This window comes from Leucopleurus acutus (assembly GCF_964270905.1).
Source record: "Leucopleurus acutus genome assembly, chromosome: 3".
Classification (NCBI taxonomy): Eukaryota; Metazoa; Chordata; class Mammalia; order Artiodactyla; family Delphinidae; genus Leucopleurus; species Leucopleurus acutus.
In genome coordinates, this window is record NC_139145.1 from 114,215,266 (window position 1) to 114,227,677 (window position 12,412).

Consider the following 12,412-nt stretch of genomic DNA (forward strand, 5'->3'; position numbering starts at 1 on the left):
TCTCATTGTAGTTTTGATTTGCATTTCTCTAATGATTAATGATGTTGAGCATTCTTTCATGTGTTTGTTGGCAACCTGTATATCTTCTTTGGAGAAATGTCTATTTAGGTTTTCTGCCCATTTTTGGATTGGGTTGTTTGTTTTTTTGCTATTGAGCTGCATGAGCTGCTTCTAAATTTTGGAGATTAATCCTTTGTCAGTTGTTTCATTTGCAAATATTTTCTCCCATTCTGAGGGTTGTCTTTTGGTCTTGTTTATGTTTATGTTATGTTTATGTTTCCTTTGCTGTGCAAAAGCTTTTAAGTTTCATTAGTTCCCGTTTGTTTATTTTTGTTTTTATTTCCATTTCTCTAGGAAGTGGGTCAAAAAGGATGCTGCTGTGATTTATGTCATAGAGTGTTCTGCCTATGTTTTCCTCTAAGAGTTTGATAGCGTCTGCCCTTACATTTAGGTCTTTAATCCATTTTGAGTTTATTTTTGTGTATGGTGTTAGGGAGTGTTCTAATTTCATACTTTTACATGTACCTGTCCAGTTTTCCCAGCACCACTTATTGAAGAGGCTGTCTTTTCTCCACTGTATATTCTTGCCTCCTTTATCAAAGATAAGGTGACCATATGTGCATGGGTTTATCTCTGGGCTTTCTGTCCTGTTCCATTGATCTATCTTTCTGTTTTTGTGCCAGTACCATACTGTCTTGATTACTGTAGCTTTGTAATATAGTCTGAAGTCAGGGAGCCTGATTCCTCCAGCTCTGTTTTTCTTTCTCAAGATTGCTTGGGCTATTCGGGATCTTTTGTGTTTCCATACAAATTGTGAAATTTTTTGTTGTAGTTCTGTGAAAAATGCCAGTGGTACTTTGATATGGATTGCACTGCATCTGTAGATTGCCTTGGGTAGTAGAGTCACTTTCACAGTGTTGATTCTTCCAATCGAAGAACATGGTATATCTCTCCATCTGTTTGTATCATCTTTAATTTCTTTCATCAATATCTTATAATTTTGTGCATACAGGTCTTTTCTCTCCTTAGGTAGGTTTATTCCTAGATATTTTATTCTTTTTGTTGCAGTGGTAAATAGGAGTGTTTTCTTAATTTCACTTTCAGGTTTTTGATCATTAGTGTATAGGAATGCAAGAGATTTCTGTGCCCTAATTTTGTATCCTGCTACTTTACCAAATTCATTGATTAGCTCTAGTAGTTTTCTGGTAGCATCTTCAGGATTCTCTATGTATAGTATCATGTCATCTGAAATAGTGACTGCTTTACTTCTTCTTTTCCAATTTGGATTCCTTTTATTTCTTTTTCTTCTCTGATTGCTGTGGCTAAAACTTCCAAAACTATGTTGAATAAGAGTGGTGAGAGTGGGCAACCTTGTCTTGTTCCTGATCTTAGTGGAAATGGTTTCAGTTTTTCACCATTGAGCATGATGTTGGCTGTGGGTTTGTCATATATGGCCTTTGTTATGTTGAGGAAAGTTCCCTCTATGCCTACTTTCTGGAGGGTTTTTATCATAAATGGGTGTTGAATTTTGTCAGAAGATTTCTCTGCATCTATTGAGATGATCATATGGTTTTTCTCCTTCAATTTGTTAATATGCTGTATCACATTGATTGATTTGTATATATTGAAGAATTCTTGCATTCCTGGGATAAACCCCACTTGATCATGGTGTATGATCCTTTTAATGTGCTGTGGGATTCTGTTTGCTAGTATTTTGTTGAGGATTTTTGCATCTATGTTCATCAGTGATATTGGCCTGTAGTTTTCTTTCTTTGTGACAACTTAGTCTGATTTTGGTATCAGGGTGATGGTAGCCTCATAGAGTGAGTTTGGGAGTGATCCTCCCTCTGCTATATTTTGGAAGAGTTTGAGGATAGGTGTTAGCTCTTCTCTAAATGTTTGAAAGAATTCGCCTGTGAAGCCATCTGGTCCTGGGCTTTTGTTTGTTGGAAGATTTTTAATCACAGTTTCAATTTCAGTGCTTGTGATTGGTCTGTTCATATTTTCTGTTTCTCCCTGATTCAGTCCTGGCAGGTTGTGCATTTCTAAGAATTTGTCCATTTCTTCCAGGTTGTCCATTTTATTGGCATAGAGTTGCTTGTAGTAATCTCTCATGATCCTTTGTATTTCTGCAGTGTCAGTTGTTACTTCTCCTTTTTCATTTCTAATTCTATTGATTTGAGTCTTCTCCCTTTTTTTCTTGTTGAGTCTGGCTAATGGTTTATCAATTTTATTTATCTTCTCAAAGTACCAGCTTTTAGTTTTATTGATCTTTGCTATCATTTCCTTCATTTCTTTTTCATTTATTTCTGCACTGATCTTTATGATTTCTTTCCTTCTGCTAACTTTGGTGTGTTTTTTTTTTGTTCTTCTTTCTCTAATTGCTTCAGGTGTAAGGTTAGGTTTTTTTTTTTTTTTTTTAGTGTGGTACGTGGGCCTCTCTGTGTTGTGGCCTCTCCTGTTGCGGAGCACAGGCTCTGGATGCGCAGGCTCAGCAGCCATGGCTCACGGGCCCAGCCACTCCATGGCATGTGGGATCTTCCCGGACTGGGGCACGAACCCACGTCCCCTGCATCGGCAGGCGGACTCTCAACCACTGCGCCACCAGGGAAGCCGAAGTTTAGTTTTTTTAATTTGAGATGTTTCTTGTTTCTTAAGGTAGGATTGTATTGCTATAGACTTCCCTCTTAGAACTGCTTTTGCTGCATCCCATAGGTTTTGGGTCGTCATGTTTTCATTCTCATTTGTTTCTAGGTATTTTTTGATTTCCTCTTTGATTTCTTCAGTGATCTCTTGGTTATTAAGTAGTGTATTGTTTAGTGTCCATGTGTTTGTATTTTTTACAGATTTTTTCCTGTAATTGATATCTAGTCTCATAGAGTTGTGGTCAGAAAAGATACTTGATACAATTTCAGTTTTCTTTAATTTACCAAGGCTTGATTTGTGACCCAAGATATGATCTATTCTGGAGAATGTTCCATGAGCACTTGACAAGAATGTGTATTCTGTTGTTTTTGGAAGGAATGTCCTATAAATACCTATTAAGTCCATCTTGTTTAATGTGTCATTTAAAGCTTGTGTTTCTTTATTTATTTTCATTTTGGATGATCTGTCCCTTGGTGAAAGTGGGGTGTTAAAGTCCCCTACTATGAATGTGTTACTGTCGATTTCCCCTTTTATGGCTGTTAGTATTTGCCTTATGTATTGAGGTGCTCCTATCTTGGGTGCGTAAATATTTACAGTTGTTATATATCTTCTTCTTGGATTGATCCCTTGATCATTACATAGTGTCCTTCTTTGTCTCTTGTAATAGTCTTTATTTTAAAGTCCATTTTGTCTGATATTAGAATTGCTACTCCAGCTTTCTTTTGGTTTCCATTTGCATGGAATATCTTTTTCCATCCCCTCATTTTCAGTCTGTATGTGTCTCTAGGTCTGAAGTGGGTCTCTTGTAGACAGCATATGTACAGGTCTTGTTTTTGTATCCATTCAGCCAATCTGTCTTTTGGTTGGAGCATTTAATCCATTTACATTTAAGGTAATTATCGGTATGTATGTTCCTATTCCCATTTTCCCAGGGGCCACTCCTCATCGCGGTGCGCAGGGCTCTCATTGTCGCGGCCTCTCTTGTTGCGGAGCACAGGCTCTAGATGTGCAGGGTCAGTAGTTGTGGCACACGGGCCTAGTTGCTCCGCAGCATGTGGGATCTTCCCCGACCAGGGCTCAATCCCGTGTCCCCTGCATTGGCAGGCAGATTCTCAACCACTTCACCACCAAGGAAGCCCTATTCCCACTATTTTATCTTCCAGGTCACTTATCCGTTCTTCTGCCTCAGTTATTCTGCTATTGATCCCTTCTAGAGAATTTTTAATTTCATTTATTGTGTTGTTCATCACTGTTTGTTTGCTCTTTAGTTCTTCTAGGTCCTTTTTAAACGTTTGTTGTATTTTCTGTATTCTATGTCCAAGATTTTGGATCATCTCTGCCATCATTATTCTGAACTCTTTTTCAGGTAGACTGCCTATTTCCTCTTCATTTGTTAGGTCTGGTGGGTTTTCTCCTTGCTCCTTCATCTGCTGTGTGTTTTTCTGTCTTCTCATTTTGCTTAACTTAGTGTGTTTGGGGTCTCCTGCAGGCTGCAGGTCTGTAGTTCCCATTGTTTTTGGTGTCTGTCCCCAGTGGCTAAGGTTGGTTCAGTGGGTTGTGTAGGCTTCCTGGTGGAGGAGACTAGTGCCTGTGTTCTGGTGGATGAGGCTGGATCTTGTCTTTCTGGTGGGTAGGTCCACATCTGGTGGTGTGTTTTGGGGTGTCTGTGGCCTTATTATGATTTTAGGCAGCCTCTCTGCTAATGGATGGTGTTGTGTTCCTGTCTTGCTAGTTGTTTGGCATAGGGTGGCCAGCACTGTAGCTTGCTGGTCGTTGATTGGAACTGGGTGTTGGCGTTGAGATGGAGACTTCTGGGCGTTTTTCTCCGTTTGATATTACGTGGAGCTGGGAGGTCTCTTGTGGACCAGTGTCCTGAACTTGGCTCTCCCACCTCAGAGGCACAGCCCTGATGCCTGGCTGGAGCACCAAGAGCCTTTCATCCCCACGGCTCAGAATAAAAGGGAGAAAAAAAAAGAAAGAAAGAAAGAAAGAAGGTAAAATAAAGTAAAATAAAATAAAGTTATTAAAATAAAACATTAAAAAATAAAATAAAATAAAAATTAAAAAAACAAAAACGGACAGACAGAACCCTAAGACAAATGGTAAAAACAAAGCTATACAGGCAAAATCACACCCAGAAGCATACACATACACACTCACAAAAAGAGGAAAACGGGAAAAAATAAAAATCTTGCTCTTAAAGTCCACCTCCTCAATTTGGGATGATTCGTTGTCTATTCAGGTATTCCACAGGTGCAGGGTACATCAAGTTGATTGTGGAGATTTAATCCTCTTCTCCTGAGGCTGCTGGGAGAGATTTCCCTTTCTCTTCATTGTTCGCACAACTCCCAGGGTTCAGCTTTGGATTTGGCCCCGCCTCTGCGTGTAGGTCGCCTCAGGGCGTCTGTTCTTCACTCAGACAGGACGGGGTTAAAGGAGCCGCTGATTCAGGGGCTCTGGCTCACTCAGGCCTGGGGGGAGGGAGGGGTACGTATGCGGGGCGAGCCTACGGTGGCAGAGGCCTGCGTGATGTTGCACCATCCTGAGGTGTGCCGTGTGTTTTCCCAGGGAAGTTATCCCTGGATCACAGGACCCTGGCAGTGGCCGGTTGCACAGGTTCCCGGGAGGGGAGGTGTGGATAGTGACCTGTGCTTGCACACAGGCTTCTTAGTGGCCGCAGCAGCAGCCTTAGCGTCTCCTGCCCATCTCTGGGGTCCGCGCTTATAGCCGCGGCTCGCGCCCGTCTCTGGAACTCCTTTAAGGGGCGCTATTAATCTCCTCTCCTTGCGCACCAGGAAACAAAGAGGCAAGTAAAAGTCTCTTGCCTCTTCGGCAGCTCCAGACCTTTTCCTGGACTCCCTCCCGGCTTGCTGTGGTGCACTAGCCCCCTTCAGGCTGTGTTCACGCAGCCAACCCCAGTCCTCTCCCTTGGATCCGACCGAAGTCCGAGCCTCAGCTCCCAGCCCCCGCCCATCCTGGCAGGTTACCAGACAAGCCTCTCTGGCTGGTGGGTGCTGGTCAGTACTGATCCTCTGTGTGGGAATCTCTCTACTTTGCCCTCCGCACCCCTGTTGCTGCACTCTCCTCTGTGGCTCCGAAGCTCCCCCCCCACGACCGCCACCTGCAGTCTCCCCCTGCGAAGGGGCTTCCTAGTGTTTGGAAACCTTTCCTCCTTCACAGCTCCCTCCCACTGGTGCAGGTCCCATCCCTATTCTTTTGTCTCTGTTTTTTCTTTTTTCTTTTGCCCTAACCAGGTACATGGGGAGCTTCTTGCCTTTTGGGAGGTCTGAGGTCTTCTGCCAGCATTCAGTAGGTGTTCTGTAGGAGCTGTTCCACATGTAGATGTATTTCTGATGTATTTGTGGAGAGGAAGGTGATCTCTGCATCTTACTCTTCCGCCATCTTGAAGCTCCCAGCCCAAAGCAATCTTGAGAAAGAAAAACTGAGTTGGAGGAATCAGGCTCCCCAACTTCAAACTATACCACAAAGCTACAGTAATCAAGACAGTATGGTACTGGCACAAAAACAAAACTATAGATCAATGGTAAAGGATAGAATGCCCAGAGAAAAACCTGTGCACATCTGGGCACCTAATTTATGACAGAGGAGGCAAGAACATACAATGGAGAAATGACAGCCTCTTCAGTAAGTGGTGATGGGAAAACTGGACAGCTACATATAGAAGAATTAAATTAGAACATTACCTAAGACCATACACAAAAATAAACTCCAATGGATTAAAGATGTAAATGTAAGACCAGACACTATAAAATTCTTAGAGGAAAACATAGGAAAAACACTCTTTGACATAAACCACAGCAAGATCTTTTTTGACCCACATCCTAGAGTAACAGAAATAAAAACAAAAATGAACAAATGGGACTTAATTAAACTTAAAAGCTTTTGCACAACAAAGGAAACCATGAACAAGATGGAAAGACAACCCTCAGAATGGGAGAAAATATTTGCAAATGAAACAACAGACAAAGGATTAATCTCCAAAATATACAAACAGCTCATGGAGCTCAATATAATAAAAAACAGACAGTCCAGCTGAAAAATGGGCAGAAGACCTAAATAGACATTTCACCAAGGAAGACATACAGATGGCCAAGAGGCACATGAAAAGATGCTCAACATCACTAATTATTAGATAAATGCAAATCAAAACTACAATGAGGTATCACCTCACGCCAGTCAGAATGGCCATTATCAAAAAATCTAGAAACAGTAAATGCTGGAAAGGGTGTGGTAAAAGGGGACCCTCTTACACTGTTTGTGGGAATGTAAATTGATACACCCACTATGGAAAACAGTATGGAGCTTCCTTAAAACATTAAAAATAGAACTACCATATAACCCAGCAATCCCACTACTGGGCATATACCCTGAGAAAACCATAATTGAAAAGAGACATGCACCACAGTGTTCATTGCAGCACTATTTACAATAGCCAGGACATGGAACCAACCTAAATGTCCATTGACCGATGAATGGGTAAAGAAGATGTGGCACATATATACAATGGAATATTAGTCAGCCATAAAAAGAAACGAAATTGAGTTATTTGTAGTGAGGTAGATGGACCTAGAGTCTGATACAGAGTGAAGTAAGTCAGAAAGAGAAAAACAAATACCGTATGCTAACATATATATGGAATAAAAAAAGAATGGTACTGATGAACCTAGTTGCAGGGCAGGGATAAAGAGGTAGACAAAGAGAATGGACTTGATGACATGGGGTGGGAGGGCAAAGCTGGGGCGAAGTGGGACTAGTATCGACATATATACACTACCGAATGTAAAATAGTTGGCTGGTGGGAAGCAGCAGCATAGCACAGGGAGATGGGCTTGGTACTTTGCGATGACCTAGAGGGGTGGGATAGGGAGGGTGGGAGGGAGACGCAAGAGGGAGGGGATATGGGGACATATGTATGCATACGGCTGATTTGCTTTGTTGTGCAACAGAAACTAACACGGTATTGTGAAGCAAATATCCTCCAATAAAGATCTGTTAAAAAAAAAAAAGCCTCAGTGAGCAAATAGAGGCTACCCTCGCCTGATCTCCTTTTCCCCCTGGGTTTCTTGGCCAAGATGTTATCATCTAGCCATACATGTATTCATCAACTGATACTAAGAACTCAGTCTGTCTCAGGTGCTAGTCCAGATATTAGGGGTCCACACAGCACAGACTCAAGCACATTCAAGGCCTTGCCTCAGTGGAGCTTACACTCTAGTGGACAAACAAGTGACTTTGAAAAAAGTCTGTATCTGTACCTATATATCTAGATATGTCTATAACTGCCCATTCATCCATTTGTATGGATGGCTGTCAGGCAGTGGTGAGAGCTTGGAGAAATAAAGCTGGGTGAGAATGGCAGACAGTGCTGGAGACTGAGGATGTATGCTGTGCTCTTCAGCTCGGGCGGTGAGGGAAGGAGGTGACATTCGTACAGGGACTTGAATGAAGTGAGAGAATAAGCCGTATGAATATCTGTGATCTGGAGAAGGTCTCTGTTCCTAGTCAGGGACTTAGTCATGGCCATTTTGTAATGTTGCCGGAGCCACAGTTCGTAAATGTTAGCTAGCAGATGGATGGATGTACTTGGACCTGGGAGTCAACCAAGCAAATAATTATTACGCAGTGTGCTGGGAGTGACAGAGCCGTGCTCAGAAGTCTGCATGGGCTCAGAGAAGAGAGGGATGGGAAGAGGTCAAAGGCAAGAGCGAGTTTAGAGAAGGCTTCGCGGAAGATGACACTTGAGTTGGGTCTTGAACAGAGTTCCACGTATGGAATTGGGGAAGATATAGAGGCAAACGGGCAGATTTGGAGGACACAGCATCAGATTTGGGGTCAAAGCGGGCCACGAAAGAGAGGCGCATAGCCCCATGACTTGTCATGGGGAGTGGTCAACAAACCCAGGACAGGTGAGCTAAGGTCAGGTGTGTTCTAAGAGGATGCATTCATTAATCTGACCTTGAATGCTGTCCTTGGGGAAGAAAAAAAATGGGAGAAAGAATCTTGGGTTTTCCCCTTTTCTCCCCTTCCCAGGTGCCCCCTTGAGAGCGTTCCTTCCCCACATCCCCCTTATCCTGCGTCCTTTTCTGATTTTAAAGACCACTTCGGCAAGGTTCCTGTTCTGAGAGCTGTTGCAGAAGTCTCTGCCATCTTGGCTGGAGTTTTGAGAAAGAACTCCACTGTGTGGTGCCACGGGGAAGGGACCTGGTTGTGATGCCTGAAAGCTTGAGGGAGAGAGGACGGGGCTTGGCCTTTGCTTCTGACCCAGGGTGAGGCTGTCTTGGTGCGGGGGTGGGCAGGAAGGACAGGCTGTGGCTCTCCTAAATGAGGGGTGTGGGCTCTGAGGTCACCCTTGGTCTGGGCGCTCATTGGGAATGGGACGAATGAGCAGCGGGGACTCCGCAGAAAAGCTCTGGCATCTTCCACGTGCAGCTTTGGCATTATTTTGGTTTTAGTGTGTTTGCCTTCATTTTCTCTAATTTATCAGAGCAGGTTTCCTCCACCTCCCACTTTAAGTTTTACATGGAAGGCTTTATAAATGCAGTGATTCTGCAACAAGATTTCTGTCATGTATAATAGCTTTTTTAAAAAAAATTAATTTATTTATTTTTGGCTGTGTCGGGTCTTCGTTGCTGCACATGGGCTTTCTCTAGTTGCGGCGAGCGGGGGCTACTCTTCGTTGCGGTGTGTGGGCTTCTCATTGCAGTGGCTTCTCTTGTTGCAGAGCATAGGCTCTAGGTGCACAGGCTTCAGGAGTTGTGGCACGCAGGCTCAGTAGTTGTGGCTCATGGGCTTTAGAGCGCAGGCTCAGTAGTTGTGGCGCACGGGCTTAGTTGCTCCGCGGCACGTGGGATCTTCCCGGACCAGGGATTGAACCCATGCCCCCTGCATTGGCAGGCGGATTCTTAACCACTGCGCCACCAGGGAAGCCCCATGTATAATAATTTTTATTCTTTAATACTAAGTCATTGTATTCCTTTGTGGTGTGCACATTCCTCTGCTCAGTTAAGCAGAGCTGTCCCAGGAGATGTCAGGAAATTTCAGTACCCACCTCCTTCTCTCCTTCCTTAGAGTGCGGCAGCTGTGCTCCCCTTTTCCTTGTGGGGTGGTGGTTGTAGTACAGGCCTCATTAGAGGACTCCACCGCCGAGGAGTATTAGGATTTATTTTTATTGATAAATTATACTGTACATTACTATGTGAGATTTAGTGCCAGCTAAGAATATTTTATTAAAGGTTCACGTACCCTTAGTTTTGTGGTGATGCAGATTTTTACACATTTCTTGAAATTTTTTTTTTCCTGAAAGTGAGGAGCGTTTGAAGTGCTTTTATTCCTCCGGGCTTCATTCGGAGGGTGTCCTCACGCGTGCCCCGGCGACACTGGCCTTCTGGGCTCTCTCTGGTGTAAGTGAAGATCCTCTTCATTGTCTCTGTGCCACCAAAATCCTGTTACCTGCTCACTCATGTCAAAGGTGTAGCAAAGCTCAAAGCCTTTGATTATGAAGACTGAAGCTTAAGGTACACGTACCAGCAGTGACCCACACGCGTTGTGGTATAAGCAAAGGCTGCCAGCCCTTCCCGCAGTAGGGGTCTTGGGGGTGCAGCGCGGGGGCATCCCGGCAGAGAATTGCTAACAACACACGAGAGGGAGTACTTTCCTGGAAAGTAGCAAGGAATGCCTTGTTCGTTTTGGTCTCCCCAGCAGATATTTTTTGACTGGGAGTAGATAAAATAATGGACAGATAAATGCTTTTATGTATATGTAAGATAACGAAAAGGGTAAATATTTAAACTGGGGAAGCTGGGCTTCCTAAAGCAAGCTATCCATTTTACCACTAGAGCTACCTTGCTTAGAGGCCGACTCTCCCTTTCTCTGATTTCTTGCCTGTGTTTTCAGGAAACTGCAAATCCTTTAAAGGAAAGGCATTTCCACAATGGTGAGTTGGCCTGTCCTGATGGTGTAACAGCCCTGCCCCTCAATGAGCTTCACCTCTGTGAAGGCGATGCCATGTGAGGGTCTTCAGGAAGCATTCCGTAGGTCAGACAGGCTGATTCCTGGACTTCAAGGGGTTTATCATTGACGGCCAGCCCGGGAGCAGGGTCTCTAGTTGCTGTATATATGCCTTGGCCTGTGTGAGTCTGAATTACCCTTTGGTAATTGGTTTGGAAATCTTTTTAATGAGTAGACGTTCTTTATTTCGAGTTTTAATCTTGGCATCTGTTTTTCAGAAACACTGGTCTGTTATTACTTAAAGTTTATTCCCAGATTTGGAATGCAGACTGCTAAGAAATGTCAAACAGAAAGGGCTTGTCAGCACTTACAGTCCAAGTTCCTCACGGGGCCGCCTGTTTGCCTGGCATGTGCCCCGGCTGTGCTGTGCTCACCTGCCCTCCTGTGACAACCTGGATCTGTCAAATCTCAAATGACCTGTTCTTGAACAAGTGGTTGTTGGGAGTATTGGATGAGGTTTACCCATTGCCAGTGCCTGATGACATTCACAACTGTTTCTCTCTTGCAAAATGATCACATATCTATACTCAAGTTTAAAAAACAAGCAAGAATATTAAGAGTAGTTGTTGGGCTTCCCTGGTGGCGCAGCAGTTGAGAGTCCGCCTGCCGATGCAGGGGACACGGGTTCGTGCCCCGGTCTGGGAAGATCCCACATGCCGCGGAGTGGCTGGGCCTGTGAACCATGGCCGCTGGGCCTGCGCGTCCGGAGCCTGTGCTCCGCAACGGGAGAGGCCACGACGGTGAGAGGCCTGCGTACCGCAAAAGAAAAAAAGAGTAGTTGTCATCCGGAGGAAGGTTTCTCAGAATTACTTAAAGAGCTCTTTATTTTTTATTTATTTATTTGTTTGTTTGCTTATTTATTTAAAAAATTTTTTTTGGCTGCGTTGGGTCTTCGTAGTAGCACGTGGGCTTTCTCTCTAGTTGCAGTGAGCGGGGGCTACTCTTCGTGGCAGTGCATGGGCTTCTCACTGCGGTGGCTTCTCTTGTTGCAGAGCACAGGCTCTAGGCATGCAGGCTCAGTAGTTGTGGTGCACGGGCTCAGTAGTTGTGGCAAGTAGGCTCAGTAGTTGTGGCTCACGGGGTCGAGAGCGCAGTCTCAGTAGTTGTGGCACACGGGCTTAGTTGCTCCGTGGCATGTGGGATCTTCCCGGACCAGGGCTCGAACCCAGGTTCCCTGCATTGACAGGCGGATTCTTAACCACTGCGCCACCAGGAAGTCCCTAAAGAGCTCTTCAATTGTGCACACTCGCTCCATTAGCCTCCTCCATCACCTGTATTCTAAGGATACTCCAGGACAGAAGACATTATGCACCGACTTGAGGACTCTCCTGCGAGGACAGCATAACCACCACCCCGTACTCTTTCCATGCCTGCTGAGTCACCCTTCACCTCTGGTGTTTTCTCCTCATTCTGGAATTCCTGCTGTCATCTTGGCTTGATGGTTTTCTCATTCCTATCAACCCAGTATTTCTCCCTTTCCCATATTGTGCCTTTTCTATCTGTGGCAAATTTTCCTAATGCGATCACCCATTCGTTTACATGATAAACATTCATGAAACATCTGCCCTGTGCCTTGCACTGTCCAAATGCAGGAGATAAGATCCAAGTAGGCTATTCTGTGGTACGCAGATACTTAAAAACTTCCCCTTTAACAGATTCATGTTGATGTGGGGAGTTTTGAATTGAGTCATTTCTCCTTCCTTACGAGTGAAAGGAAGTCTCTGTGATGAACATTCAG